A 16,243-nucleotide genomic window follows, 5' to 3' on the forward strand; every position below is an offset into this window, starting at 1 on the left:
CATTAATAATGTAGGAGGCTGCTAATTCGTGCGTACATCATGGGCAATCATATATGAAACAGTATAAAGTATACTTTATTTATTTCCTGCACATATTGCTTGCTTTTACATTGTGGCGGTTTCGCAGATTAGCGTCATTAGAGGAACCAATACGCAACTTTACACCTGGGTGCTGCACAGGATTTACGGAAATGAAAAAAATAAAATTGCGCAGTTTAACATTCTAATGCTTTGACTCCAGACACGTTTCCCCCACGGTGTCCATCTTCTATTTCTACTTTTACCATTGCCTCTTCCTCTGTGTGCATCATGAGTCAGCCGGGCGAAGAGGCCTCCGCCTCCCTCTACGAGATCCGGCCGTTTATAAAACAGATGTGACTTGCATAGAAAGTGTTAAGGTTTTTTTTTTATATCTGGCCCGTTCCTCCACTGCCCCTTTGTTACCCTTTTCTTTTGTTATGTATTCCTTCTGCACTCCAGGGAGACCGAGAGAAGGTCAGTAACTTGGCAGTGATTTAAAGAAAAGAGAGACCAAAGACCTAAAAAGTAATTCAGTAGACACGAAGAGTGCACTAGCAACCAGTTTATGAGATTTCCTTCACCTCGCTTTAGAGATGGGTGAGCCAACCAGTTTATTGGGCTAGTGGATTCAAGCGTCTGCCTGGACTCTTACAGCCTCATGCATATAAGCCAAATTATACAACAAACCACAATATGACAGTTTTCAGAATTCGGAAAGGTGTTTTCAAATGTAAACACCACCTCGGAGAAGCCATTCCCGACAGTGCCACCAAATGATTGTTTTCGGGTACGTGCAGGAAGCAATCAACCCGACTACCGCCTGGAAGTTTCGCCTCACAGACTGGCTTCCATCTTTTGCGACGTCTCAGACACTAATTAGGAAACTTGTTTGACCCTTCCCTTCTGTATGATTCATGTCTCTTTTCTGTATCGCGCTTTGTCTGTCCTGCCCCACCCAGTCTCTCCCGTGGGTGCACTTACATTTCTCTATCATTTCTCATTGTCTCCACTTAGTGTCTTTATTGCTCTCTTCCTCTCGTGCGTTGATCTTCGTCTTTCTCATCCACATTGCCTGTCTAATGCATGTCTCTTTCCTACTCTGCCCTTAAAATATTGGAATTCCGAGTTTCCCATTCACTCTCCTAGTCTCTTTATTGCTGTCACTCTATCTCTCGTTGCTATATTTCTCCTAGAGTATTCTATCTCTTGCCTGTGTCTGTTTGTGCACCCATACTTTTATTGTCTGCATAGCTCTCCTCTCTTGGACTCAAACTTTACACTTCCTCTTGCCTCTCTCTCTCTGTCACTTTTACCCAATGATGCCCTCTTCTTTCTCTTTCATTCTGCCTGTGTCTCACTGTACTGCCTTTTGCCCATCTCTTTTTTTCAACTCGTCCATCTACTACCACTATCTCGTCTGTATCACATACTTCCCAGTCCCTCATTTGCTAGCCCCATGCATTCATTTTCCCCCAACTTCTCGTTGTCTCCCTCCAGTTTGTCTTACTCTTTCTCTCCTTTTCATTCATATTGTCTGCTCTCATCTTTCTCTCTCGCAATCTCTCTGGCCCACTCGTACCTTTTTCAGACTCACTATCTCCTTCTTTCATAGCACCTACAATCTAGCTGCCACTGCCCTTCAGTCTCTCTGTGCCCCTCCTCTGCCTGCTCTATGCCTGTGCCTCTCCGCGGCTTGACCTGCTCGGTGGATTGTCGTCTTCCATATCTGCCTTTGCCCCTCCTGTTTCTCACCGCATGATCTCTGTCTGCGGCACTCTTCTTCCTCAAAGCCTGCCATCCTTTCTCTCTTACTCCTTCTTTGTGTCTGTTTCTCAGGCAGTTTCTGCCTTCTATCTCCCCTCCTCTCCCTCCTTCCCTCTCGTCCTCCCTCTCCCTCCCTCCCCTCACTCTCTCACTCTCCCTCTCTCCATCTACCTCTCTCCCTTTCCCTCACTTTCCTCTCCCTCTCTCCTCTCTCACCCTCTCCCTCTCCCTCTCCTCTCCCCCTCTCCCCCCTCTCTCCCTCTTTACCTTCCCCCTGCTCTACTTTTCCCCCCTCTCCCCATCTCCCCCTCTGCCTGCTCTCCTCTCTCTCTCCCTCTCTCCCTCCCCTCTCTCTCCCCTCCGTCCTTCGCTCTCGTCCTCCCCCTCTCTTCTTACCCTCCCTCTCTTCCCTCTCCTCTCTCCCCGTCTCACTTTCCCTCACTTCCCTCTCCCCCTTTCCCTCTCCTCTCTCCCCGTCTCCATCTCTCTCTCCTCTCTCCCCCTCTCTCTCTCATCTTTCCCCCCTCTCTCCCCTCTCTCTCTCTTTACCCTCTCCCTCTCCCTGCTCTCCCTGCTCTCCTTTTTCTCCCTCTCCCCATCTCCCACTCAGCACCACCACAGCATCATTCAGCACCACCACAGCATCACTCAGCACCACCACAGCATCACTCAGCACCACCACAGCATTACTCAGCACCACCACAGCATCACTCAGCACCACCACATCATCACTCAGCACCACCACAGCATCACTCCGCAGCACCACTCAGCACCACCACAGCACCACTCAGCACCACTCAGCACCACCACAGCACCACTCAGCACCACCACAGCATCACTCAGCAGCACCACAGTATCACTCAGCACCACCACAGCATCACTCAGCACCACCACAGCATCACTCAGCACCACCACAGCATCACTCAGCACCACCACAGCATTACTCAGCACCACCACAGCATCACTCAGCACCACCACAGCATCACTCAGCACCACTCAGCACCACCACAGCATCACTCAGCACCACCACAGCATCACTCAGCACCACCACAGCACCACTCATCACCACCACAGCACCACTCAGCACCACTCAGCACCACCACAGCACCAGTCTGCACCACCTCAGCATCACTCAGCAGCACCACAGCATCACTCAGCAGCACCACAGCATCACTCTTCACAACCACAGCATCACTCTTCACCACCACAGCATCACTCTTCACCACCACAGCATCACTCTTCACCACCACAGCATCACTCTTCACCACCACAGCATCACTCTTCCCCACCACAGCATCACTCTTCACCACCGCAGCATCACTCTTCACCACCACAGCATCACTCTTCACCACCACAGCATCACTCTTCACCACCACAGCATCACTCAGCACCACCACAGCATCACTCAGCACCACCACAGCATCACTCTTCACCACCACAGCATCACTCAGCACCACCACAGCATCACTCAGTACAACCACAGCATCACTCAGCACCACCACAGCATCACTCAGCACCACTGCCCCATCATAGCATCAATCTGTGCAACCATTCAACAACAACTGGTTCAATTATGTTCTCTCAATGTTTCAAGCTTTATTACCAATGTCACAAAAAGATGTTAATATTTCACTTCTGTTCTTGGATTTTCGTCACAATAAAATACACTGAACATAATCTTCACAAAAGTTTTTTACAAAAGTTTAAGCTATTGCCATTATAAATTACAATCACTTTTATTTAAGTATTAATTACTTAAAAAAATTAAAAGCCATTGTTATTTGTGATATCAATACATCTAAGTCACGTAAATACAAATCATGTTGCATTACAAATGCTATAGGTGTCATATTTGCAAAAGTTATAACTATTGGCATTGTAAATGACAAAGATATTAATTTAGCTATTTTCAAAACCAAAACAAAAATAAAAAAATTGTCATTTACAAGACCAATAGCTCAAACTTTCCTAATGCGAGACCTATTGCATTGCAAATGCTTGTTGTTATATTGAGAACTGGACTTATGAGAGACTTGCAAAGGGTTCAAAATGAGAACGTTCAAAATGGAAACGATTTAATGTGGGTTGTTGTGTATGTAGCCATTCACAGAGATCTAACTGTTATCAGTGATTGAGAATGGTGGTCGAGGTAACCAGGATATTCTTAGCCTTAGCTGGTACGTAAATGACTTGAGAGCAACTGCCAAACTCTGATATGTTAAGTAAGAGCTTGGCCTCCTTAAGCCACAGTTGGTTTGTTTACAGGAGATGCATTTGAGCTTACAGGAGGTTAAGAAGGTAGATTGTTCAGATTTTAAGATCTTGGCGGTTGCTGGCGGAGAGGGCCCACAGAGAGGGGGTCATATTACTAGTTAATAATGGGGAGTGGTCAGCTACTAAGGTCATAGTGGATAAAGGGGGCTGCTGGCTGATTGCTCAGGTAAAGAAAGGTAATTTCCAAATTTCTGATTTGTGGCCTGTGCGCTTCCAATACGGATTTCCTATTTCTATTTTTCCGCTTCTGGAACAAAGTCATTGGGAAGGCCAATTATACTATGCGGGTACTTCAAATTAGCCTTGGAACTCTGTTTAGATTAGACCTCTAGGAGTGGGGAGGCAATTAGACGGATGTGGCGTACGAGGACTGCCCTCAGGTAGGTCATGGAATCGTACGCTCTTCAGGACGTGTGGTGGGTGTTTTACAGACTTGAGTCCAGCTTTACTTTTTATTTCACCCCGCATTATATGTTGTTCTGGATTTATTGGATTTGAGCAAGTCGCAGTATCATCTTGATCCTTTGGATGAAGAGACACCAGGGAATTATTTCGATCACAGTGCTCTCTCATTGTTCTTTAGTCATACTAACGGTATGGAGGGGGCCTCCCCCCACAAAGTACAATTCAATTCAATTCAAAGGTTCTTATAAAGCGCATTATCACCGCAAGGTCTCAACGCGCTTTGCTTTGGGAACCCGTCCTGGCTTTTCCCTGTGAGATAACCCCTACTGGGCATCCCCAAGGTGAAAGCCAGGCATCCCGCCGCGGGGGGCCATAGTGGAGATTGAGCAAGCTATTGCCCAGAGTTGCAGAGTATGAACCCGTGATTCGAGTAGGCACAGAAGCGGGAATTATCGAGTCCGTTGACATTTTGGGCTCAAGACCCTGCCGCGTCGGGAATTGAACCCTGATCCCGGGTCTGACCTCTGCTTCAGGGTCTGCCTCCTCTAACCAGTGAGCCACACTTCTCCACTAAAAGTGGACTTTTTATCGCAGATTATTAAGGGATCCGGTTTATTTTAAGGTCATGACCCCCTCTATAAAAGAATTTTTTGTTTAATAAGGGTACAGACTCACCTATTTTTGTGTGGGACGCAATGGGACGCAATGAAGGCAAAGATTAGAGGACAGATTCAGTTTCTCGTTCCAGAGAGATCATAAGGTGAGAGAGTTGGAGCTCCAATTACGTATTGCACTCCGGAAGTTTGAATGAGAGTATTCTTATTGCTTGACCAGCCACTCTTTATACTAAGCTGACTATATTTTTGAACAACTTGCCGCGATTCAGATGTTGATTCAGCAGCAGATCTGGGATAAGTGTTATTAAAAATGGTGGAAAGGCCAAGCATCTTGTTTCAAGAACAGTGAAGAAATGGCCTTCCAGCTTCCTGACCTGCAGTCTGACAATGTTATATCTAGCATTAGGACGTCTGCGGGTCCTGTGGTCTCTGGCGCTGATGCTATCCTGCAAATTTATCCAGAAGTACTACTCATCTTTATTTGAGGAAGATGCACATATTCCACTGGCAGGGATAATGGAGTATGTTGCTGGGCGAACCTTGCTAACTTAAACTGACACTCAGTGGGCTGCTTTGGCAGCTCCTATAACAATTGCAGATATCGGGAAAGCCCTAGCCAAATCAACTTCAGGAAAAGTGTCCGACCCTGACTCTATTCCGATTGAATTCAACAAAATCTTCTCAGATTTAGTCATGTCGCATTTTGCTGAGTTAGTTAAATCTTCAGCTTTTTCTGTGTCAGTACCATGGTTCCTGGGGAGTAGGGGGCACATATTCCAGTGTTTCTTAAAAGAAAGGAAATATCCCCTCAACTGTGGCTCATATGTCATTGAGGAACTCCGACACTAAGCTATATATATACAAGCTCTGGCTAATCTGCTGTTGGTCATTCTTCCCTGGTGAACTCTGTTCAGCATGGATTTATTCTAACCCTGGGCTTAATACTACGCTACGCTAACGAAACATGCAAAGTTCGCACTTCGCAAATTGCAAATTGTAGTACAGTACCAAAACTGTGCTTAATCATGTAGCGTAGCAGCTAAATCAACAACATCCTCAGATGCTTTGAAAAAGCAACTTTACATGCTTAAAAGAATATAACCAATTCACAAAAGTGAAATTTTACAATGAAAACATTAGGCAATGAGAGAGCTGATGACCTTGGGGTCCCCCCTAACCTAGTGGGAGGACCAAGCAGATGCCTTGAACACAAAGAGCATAAATAAAAAGCACATTTTGTTGAACTTCAGTGGTGGTCCCATCCTCTTTACTAGATGTCCCTCACGAGTCAAATGCAAAGCATTGAAATTATTCTTACATCAAGCTGCAGTTCCACTAGTCGTTACTAGATGTCCCTCACGAGTCAAATGCAAAACCATTGAAACCCTTTCATCAAGCATTTGTATTTGACTTGTGAGGGACATCTAGTAACCACCAGTTGAACTGCAGCTCTTTGTAGAATTATTTTGATATTGGATACTATATAATATTCACTGCCCACTGCTAATCTCATCCCATAATGCTTTGCAGGGCCTTTGGTTGGGAATGTTTTTTTGCCAATAACTGTGTTTGGAGTGGTCCTAAGAGGATGGGACCACCACCAAATCGTTCAATAAGATGTGCTTTTTTGTTTTCAAGGCATCTGTTTGGTACTCCCCCTAGGTAGGGAGGATACCAAAATCATCACCTCTCTCACTGCTTGGTAATTTTTCAGTTTCACTTTTGTGAAAGTACTATATGCACTTTAGCATATAAAGATAGAGATATTTATTTTATCATAACTGTCCCTGTGCAATTATTTTGCAATTTCTTCACAGTGTAGACAAGTACACAGTGTCATCAGCTACGGAGACTACGTGTACTACGTGAAGTTCAAAGTATACTACGTGAAGCTACGTGTAGTGCTACTACGCCCAGGCCTATTTTATTCCCAGTCGGGATACTACAGCACATATTAATCTTGTTATCTCTGCTTTGGAGGTAGCATAAGAACTCCGCAAACCTGAAGCGCAGATCTTGCTGGCTGCAGAAAAAGCCTTTGACAGGCTCTCCTTGAATTTTTTCATGGGCTGTTCTCGATCAGATGGGCCTGGGTAAAAGGTTAGTTTCTGCTATTAGATCGCTATACTCCTCAAAGACATCCTGAATTGTTTTGATAGGCCATTTGTCAGATAAGTTCGGCATTCAAAGGGACACAAGACAAGGATGCCCTTTGTCTCCTTTGTTAGTCTCTCTATATTTAGAACATTACGTAAAAAAAGTTAAGCCGCTGAGTGTATCCCTTCGGAATGTGGCTTAACAAGTTTTGTGCCAAGATCTTAGCCTATGCGGACGATATTGACATTCTGACCTTCCTTTTTCAGGCCCTTCCAAACATCGAAAATATTGCTGAGGAAATTGGGACGGTATCTGGACATAAACTAAATAAGAAAAAAATCCAGGTCATTACAAGTCTTAGACTGGAACCACCAGACTCTCGTTGTGTAAAAACTGCCACTTATTTAGTAGTTCAGATGACTTCTGCGATTAGTGATATGGTGGCACTTATCAGGGCTAGGCTCACGGAGGCCCTGAGCAGGGAGTGTAGGTAGGGGGCCCGAGGCCGCCAAATCCCTGTCAGGGGACGCCACGCAAATATGTATCTAAGGATATATATTGGCGTGGCGGCCCAAGGGGTTTGGCGGCCCTGTGCAGGTGCACAGCTTGCACATGCCTTAGGCCGGCCCTGCACTTATCTATGAAACTTAGTATCAGGAATCTTCTGGAGTCCTAAGGAAATGAGAGCGTCTGCACGTGGGGTTTATTGGCAGATGTAATTGAATAAAAATGGTTATTTTACCATGTTTTATATCTGTTTTGTACAATTCTGTTATTTTTACCGAAACCTTTATTTAAAAAGGTGGATGCCAGCTGGCAACATTTTATCTGGCAATATAGAAAGCTGCAGTGTACTAGTCGTTATCTGCAACTTTGGTATATGGGTGGTATGGCTTTACAGTCATTTCGGCTTCTTTCTTGTTGCGCCTATCAGTCGTATTGCTTTTATGGCATGTGCAGCTGGCAGGGCTTTATCCAGATTATTCATATCCTCAGCCTACTCATATGCCTTCACTATGGTTTGTTGACACTATGTATTTTACACATACTAGGTTTGAGACACTTGCTGTTTTTGATATAGTCTGGTCATATATTTGTATCCGTAGTAATATCTCTCGATTTAACCGCTTTACGGCCTTGGGTAGCAACCCTAATTTTCTATCTTTCATTAATGAAGGCTGTATTCCGTTTTGTCGGTCTTTTGGCAGTGAACGGCTTGGCCAACTATTTGGCAAAAGGCGCCTTATCTCTTTTGAGGTACTGCAGAGGATTAGTGGGGTGCAAATACAGACCTTCGTTTGTTATCTACAGTTTCTCTGTAATTTACTGAGTCAGGGACTTTCAATGGATCAAAATCCTTTTTTTGTGCACTCTCTGAAGTGTGTTTAAGCGAGGGAGCATCAGCACCTTTAATAAGATTATGTTGAATAATCATCCAGTGGAGCATTATTTTGGTCAACTGGCTGATAAAAGGTCAAATAAACTGTCTATGTGTCTCTAGAAGATTTTAGGTATTCTAAGACTTCCTCACAATCTCTTAGCGTTTCTCGTTTGAGAATTCATGAATTCAGGATTTTATATGATATGTATTACATGCCCTATCAATTGTTTAAAATGGGATGTCTTTACGCTTCCCTGAATATGTGGTCCTGGGAGTGTTTGAAAGACTTACTTTTCCCCTCAAGTCTCGTAAAGGTAAACAATTAGGTATAGCCCTAGGGGCGGCACAACAGAATATATTATCACACTGGGGCACAGACAAAACATCAACTGTGCAGGGATGAATGTATCGTTTGTGGTATGTTCTTGGCATGGAACGCATCTCCTCCTCGCTTCAAGGAGATGGGGCTTCATTTGCTGATGTGTGGCAGCCATTTGTCGCCCTGCTGTGCACTGAATTTTGTGAGCTGTCCTACCCTAGATATTGACGGCTTCGGCGTCTTCCCCAGTTAAACCAGAGCGTGAATTAAGCATTATTACATTGTGCAATGGAATGTGGGATCTGCTCTTCACCTTTCTGTCTAGCTATCTTGTACTTGGGAGAAGGCGGGAGGGGGATGAGAGGGTGGGTGAAAGGGAGGTGGGTGGGGAAGTTTGTTTTGATGTTATTTTGATGCTCTGCGAAACAATATAAAGGCTGTCGGCCTATGACATGGGCCTCATCTCTCACTGCATCTTATTTGTTAATAATTTTATAAAAAGATTTCAAACTAAAATGGGATGTCTACCAGCTTCCAGTTATTTCAGATTCCATGGCCCGGACGCAGACACTAAGCATGTCTTTGCAACCTGTCTTTCTGGTATTTATAAATTTGACTTTTTTAATGTATTTATGTATCGAGACTTGTATAGCTTTGTTTACATATCTTTTTGTCATTATACTTTGATGCTTCCCAATTAACAAAACATTATCCAGTCAAGGAGATCACAGGATTCAAGGCTGTGTCCAAACATTTAAGTAAAAAAGTGGTCCATGATTTTAGAAAAATCTTGAAGTAGAGCAATGGGGCTAAATTATTTAAGCTCTTTGGATTCAAGCCTAGGCTTTGTAGAAAGGGTAATGATGCCCTTTGGACAGAAAGTGCAATCCTGCCACACCACAACCCCCTTTATTCTTCCCAGTACCAATCCCCCCAGCTTGGCAAGTGGATGGGGGTGCCCATGGTTCCTGCTCTTCAATTCCTCTGGCACTTGAACTACAGTTCCCGTTGCCCTAGGTATTGACAGCCCCATAACCTCAACCTTTTCCTGGGGTGTTTTACGAGCAGGAGAATGTGACATTTATTTGGGGTCCCTGTCTATATTGAATTTTCCTCCCCAGCAATTGCAACTGGACCTGTATTAGATGCTAAGGGGGGGGGGGGCTTTTGCAAGGCGCAGTTGGGCAAAGAGTTCCTCAGTGGACTCCAATGTATGCCCATCTCCAGTGCTCTATCTGCAACCCCTAACCATCTCCTTCCTTTTTACTTGTCTAGGAGCCTATCCCAGTGGTAGCCATCTGTAGGGCCATGCCTCTATATAGTGATGATGAAGACTTAGTTAAATGCAGCCACCAAGTGGGCCCTGCAAATACAACAGACCTAACGCAAGGGATAAGCTATGTGACCATAGTCACACTAAGGACAATCACCAAAGCCAACATCTCCTTCACCCCGAACGTGTTTTTACCAATGCCAGCTACTGTCTTTACAGAAAGTATACCCTCACAAGCCAAATAATGCAGGCCCGTATTGACATAAAGATGTAAGGCCTGACTCCATTCCAAGTAGGCCGCAACTCTATTTTTAAATTGGTCTAGACTCAATTTTCTATATTTCTGCAAAAGTATCAACATGTCTGCCTTTGACGCAGTTGTAGTATGTCCTTATCTTTCCAAGAGCTGTAAAATTGCCATGCCATTTAGATCTAGACAAACAAAGCACCTGATTTGACATCAGTCTGGTACAAGAACCTTGCTATCTCAATTTCTAGGTCAAACAACGAACAATAACCAAAACAGTGTAGTCTGAATTGTCGTATTTTCACCTTGTATGTATAAAGGAATGCTTCCTAAACTAGCATCTTGATGCTTGTTGGTTATATCTAATGTTCTACAAGTGACTTTACAAATTCCATCTCAGATAAGATGTAGTATATCAGGACTGCCATTGTACCGCATGTCAGGAGCAGTCCTTTGCCCAGGTTATTGCGAGCAAGACACTGCCAGACCAGAAAACAATCCTGCGTGCTAGTGATGCTAACCGCCGTATCATACTTTCTGCTGAAAGCGAGCTTGAGCCCAGTAGGAATTGATGCTGATGCAGAACATGTTTGCCCTCTGCAGGAACACGGCCTTCCTGACTCCAGATAATTACAGTGTTTTTCTGTAAATAAGTTAGTTTGTGCATTCATCCTCTAAGAAAATCTAGCTGCAAGTTGTTTTAATTTCCATCCTTTCGTAGCGTACCGCATAGAAGTAGGTTTTATGGTGTTAAGTTTTAGATTCAATTTTTAACCATGTTAGAAATGTTCATTTTATTCTTGTTAATCACAAAGTGCATTTGTGTTGTTTTAATCGTATTCTGTGTGGGCATTTTAGATGTGTTGAGCAACAGGGTGCACCTCTTGAAATAAACACACTTTTTAGTTACTGTCTGTTTCTTAGTGCATGTTGTGTATGTATGGCTGAGAAGAATAAAAAAGATTTGCTTCTGATCATCACAGTGTCCCTGAGTTAGTAACCCAGAAGCATTGACCCCACTTTAACTGTATTTTGGGTGAAGTTTGGCGGGGCTACCAAAATTGATCTTTCACATTCAGCATTGGTACATTGAACTAAGCTTGCTGGTTTCATTCGTAGATGGGAAAGGAAACCTTGTAGAGCTGAGTGAACAACTCAGTTTATACGACATTGGCAACCAAACGCGATGGGCCTGGATGTTTGGGATCCCCTTGAGTAATTCTTTTTGATATACACACACACACACACACACATAAACCATTATTGTGTCATTAATCAGACGTCCATTGTAATGATGGTTACTTTAGGTTTGTCAAGCTTAACTGTCCCCATTCTGGTTTCCTCATTCTTTGATTCTGTCTCATTTGAATCCGTTCATATGGTGGCACCTATTGCGATTGGTGCCTATTACAGGAAAACAGTTACTGAGCATCTCAAACATCGAGGTACCACAGCGCAGGGGAGCAGTTTCTTTTTTTAAAAGCTGCTTAGGCAGCATGTGTCTGAGACATCTTACTCATGGTTGGATTTTGAGGCTATAGATGCTGCGTCCAGGCAGTTTCAGGCTTAAAAGCCAAAACCACTGCCTTCACATAATAGGGCTTACCAAGATTTGGAAATCCCTTTGACTTGCCAAGAACACCAGAACTGTTTTGCTGGTCAGTTGCCACACACTCACAGGTATGTCCGCCTGGACCCTTGAGCAATGAAGCCACATTACTAGTCTTGGCTGGCTATCCGGCCTGTTTTTCATCCCGAAACCTTGGCATATGCGGAGGTGGTAGGGGTTTTAAATTACATAGTCCCCTTAGACAGAAGGCTTATACAACCTGTACAATTTGTATTACGTACCATGAGCTCTAGACCTGCTTCCACAGCAGGACCAACAACTCCGGCATCAATATATAGTCCATTAGTCCACAGACTATCAATGCTATCATGTGTAAAGCACCCCCGAAGCATGAAGAGATTCCCTTCTGGGTTGCTTGCAAGACCAACCAGTTAGAAGCGGTTTATCCTTTTACAACTCCCCAAGACAAACATAGAATATTGACTATATGTCTCCCTCTAGGGATGGTGCCACCAGAAGAGAAATGTAACATTTGGGGAAGCATATGTGCATGGATTTACATCAGCATGCATATGCCATGCCTTCATTGGCAGTTCTCCCTGCGGTACTGAAGCAAGTACAGAACGAGCACAGAGTTACACCAGCACTGGATGTTGGAATGAGGTTAATGGGGAATTTCTCTTCAGTTTCCTCTATCATTCTAAGCAACATAAGGGAGAAGTGATAGATCGGGAACGGGAACTGCCCCAAAAAAATGCGTAAGTATATGTCTCTGTGGGCCATGATACCTTAGGTTTCTGAGCCGTTAAGCTTTATTTAAAACCTAAAAGGGACGTTCAGGGTTGAAACAGAAAGCTGCATTGGAAGCCAGAAGAGAAACAGTGGTGTAAAGAGCAAAGACGGAGTGGATCTCACGCATTTCTGGAATCTGGTAGGGGTGGTTACAATTTAAGGGACCGCAGGAAAATAAAAAAACCTGAAAGTTATCAGTATTATGATATCTGCTCTCCACGTTAATTTCAGAACTCAGACAGTAAACATGCAGAGAGGGGAGCGGATCCGATTTACGAAAAAAGGAGTATAGCAGAAAAGGTGACAAGGCGAGAGGCTGAAGTCAGCGTGAAGAAGGAAGAGAAAAAATTCGATTCTAAGACAACCATTAAGAAGATGAAGTAGCAGGACTTTCTGAGAAGCATACTGATCCAACTACAGATTCTCCTGCAAAACTGGACTTTGGAAAGAGTGCTCCTAGACAGCCCTGGTGAAGTAAGAATAGACCTTCAGACATGTCAGAGGTTTCTGGTGGCGAGTCCAACTGATGAGGTTATACAAATTGAAACTCCAGAAAAACATTTAAATCCTCCGAATAGGGTTTATGATTTAGAATTCCAAATTGAAGGGAACATACCACAGACTATTAAAACAGTCTCTGGGCACATTTGTCTGAGGATTATGACATCATACTAGCTGAGGAAGACTAGTCTCCAGTCTTTATTAGGGATGCGCCCCAGGGGGAGGAAGTAATCAGAATAGCTTTTTGTCCCATAGTACCTGACGATATTGGGGAAATTTACACCAGTGTATGGGTGTAAGACAGGCGCCAGCTTTATAAAGAAACCAAGTGAAGTGGGATAAACACTCTATTCCACATGTCATTCCCTTACGCAGTGAACCTCAAACGCAAGCTCAATATCCTCTCGAATCAGAAGTGAAACGTGGTAATAAAGCAATATTAGAGCAGTTGCAATACCAGGGTATAATAGCGCCTTGCCTTTCACCAATGAACAGGCCTTTTCCCCGTCTCCAAACCTGACGGCTCCTATGGTATAATCTCAGACTATAGAAGTTTAAACACCTATGCAAGAACATGTGTGACACAAAATGCCCATAGCACAGGTTTAATGATAAACCTGGTGTGGAAAAAATACAAAACAATCCTTGATATCTCTAATGGGTTATGTTAGTCAAAATACAGCACCTTAAAGCGAGTATCTAACCGCTTTTAGTTTTGACTTGGTGCAGTTCTCATTTCGACGTTTGCCTATGGGCTATAAGAACAGTTCTTGCCTAGTGTCAGCGCGCATCATGGAGATCTTACAACAAGATCCAGAAGTATTGTCATACATTGATGATATCTGTCTTACAGATGACAACTTGGACGTACCCCAAACTAGGGTGGACAAAGTTGTAACTGTTATGTACCCCAATATAGGCCTAAATAGTTAAATGACCTTTCACCTACATTTTACCACCTTGCTCTGCATAACGGTTCTAGCACGGACCTTTTAGCCAGTTATTTGCTGAATAAATGTTGATCAGTTTCCTTGAAACTAGTCTAATTTATTATGCATGAGGATTCTTAGAAAAGTCCCCTGCACATGACGTGCATAACAGCATGAACATAATCTGTATAAAAGTAATGGGCATCTTCATCCTAGGGCAAAAGAACAACTTTTCATAATTGCAGGTATTGATTTAGGCTCATTTACATAATCATACTCACAACACACCGATTGTGTAAGGAACCCGAGGCTATCTTTATGGTATAGAAGAACCATACCTACACTAGATAGACAGAGGGGAAGGTTCCACGCTGACACAAGACGCTGGGGTCCCTGCCTGCTGAAAGCTGCAACACGCAGTGGTCTGACGTCCCTTGCAGGGTGCCCAGCTCGAGACCAAGACGGTGTCCTTCATTCTCTCCCATCAGGTAATGGGGTAGGCTTTTTCCTAGGGGATTCTTGACTTTACACCCATACGTGCTAGGTACACTTAGGTAGGGTTCACATTGTAGGAGTTTGCTTGATTACTGTTATGATTGTATGCGTGCATATATTTACTGTTTTAGCACCATGGTAGAATTCTACATTTTATTTTCTCTGTTGGTGCTTGTAATCTCTTACGTTAGCTTCTCTCTATTGATTGTTGCAACACATATATTTTCTACTAGAATAACACTGGTTCAATAAATGCTTATTAAAATCTTCCTCACTGTTTATTCTGTGTATCTCTCTGAGACTAAGTGCGCATGAGTGACTTAGCGAAAAGTACTGTACTGTTTCTAAGATCACTGAAGGTTCAAGGGTTGTCATGTTCGATGGTTGCCAGAAGCTTTTTGTGAACCCCTCTGTACCACATCATCCCAGATGATGACCCTGTTCACACACATGTTTTGTTGTATTTCTCTAATCTGAAAGAAACACGTTCGTGTTAGATTCCTTACCTTAGAATATCCCCAGGCGTCAGACTGGATCCGGAAAGTTTTCGTCAGCAGTACCCTTGCGCGTTGGTAGGCGTCGTCTGTGGCTCCGCATCCGTCGTCGGCGTCGTGATCGCCGGAATGACGTCGTCGGAGTACTTAGACGCCGTCCTCGCGCGCTGACGTCAGTTCTTTTTTTTTCCGCGCCAGCAAGCGCAGATCCGGGAAGAGCAGTACTCTAGTCATTTTTTTACTAACTTTTTGATCTATTTTGGTTCTCTTTTTCGAGTTGACTTCGACTCCTGGTGCCGTAGGGATGTCTGGCTTCAAGCCTTGCGACGCCTGTCACCGCCTGATGTCGGTGACCGACCCCCACCATCGGTGTCTCTACTGCCTCAGGGCCGACCACGACGACAAGTCATGCCCCGACTGCCGGGCCTTGACGTCGAAAGCAAGGCGGGAGCGGTCCCGCAAGTTACTCAAGCCCCGGCAGTCAGTTCCGCGACGCACGAGGTCCCGGTCGAGGAGGAAGTCTACGGACCGGTCGCGGAGCCGCAGTCGTTGCTCGACGAGTCATCGTCATCACTCGTCAGGCTCCAAGTCCTCCGGTAAGTCGAGGCACTCTAAGAAGTAAAAGAGACATCATTGCTCTTCTGACTCCCCTCGCCGCTCGCGATACGCGGCCGAGGGTTCGGGCGACACCGCCCACGTAGCTCCGTCGGAGCCGCCAGTGCCGCCTCCAGGCCCATACCCTCCGGTCACTGGCCTGTGAACGACGCCGGAGGAGATTCGTGACTTCCTCATTGCCATGAGGACTCACTTCCCTCCGTTGAGGCCTGCTGGTGTGCCTTTGGGCCCCGCAGGGCCAACTGGGGGCCTCGGTTGGCTCGGGTGCTTTGCCCCCGGCCCCGTCGACGACTTTTTTCCCGACGTCCTCGGCCCCCGTGGGATCCGTGCCCGGATCCCGGTCGATGGCAGTTGACCTTACGACTCCTCCGCTGGCGCCGACCCCATTGGTGTCGCTCCCGGCGCCGTCCTCGGATGACATCGACCCCAGTTTCAGGCCCGGTCCGGGT

At 44.8% G+C, this 16,243-nt stretch overlaps 1 long non-coding RNA gene across 1 annotated transcript in view; it reads left to right on the plus strand.

The window, feature by feature from the left end:
- LOC144822033 (uncharacterized) overlaps positions 1 to 16,243 on the plus strand; it is a 362,713-nt gene that overhangs the window by 298,350 nt on the left and 48,120 nt on the right. The window lies entirely within an intron of this gene.

Source organism: Lissotriton helveticus, chromosome 1_1 (genome assembly GCF_964261635.1).
Source record: "Lissotriton helveticus chromosome 1_1, aLisHel1.1, whole genome shotgun sequence".
Classification (NCBI taxonomy): Eukaryota; Metazoa; Chordata; class Amphibia; order Caudata; family Salamandridae; genus Lissotriton; species Lissotriton helveticus.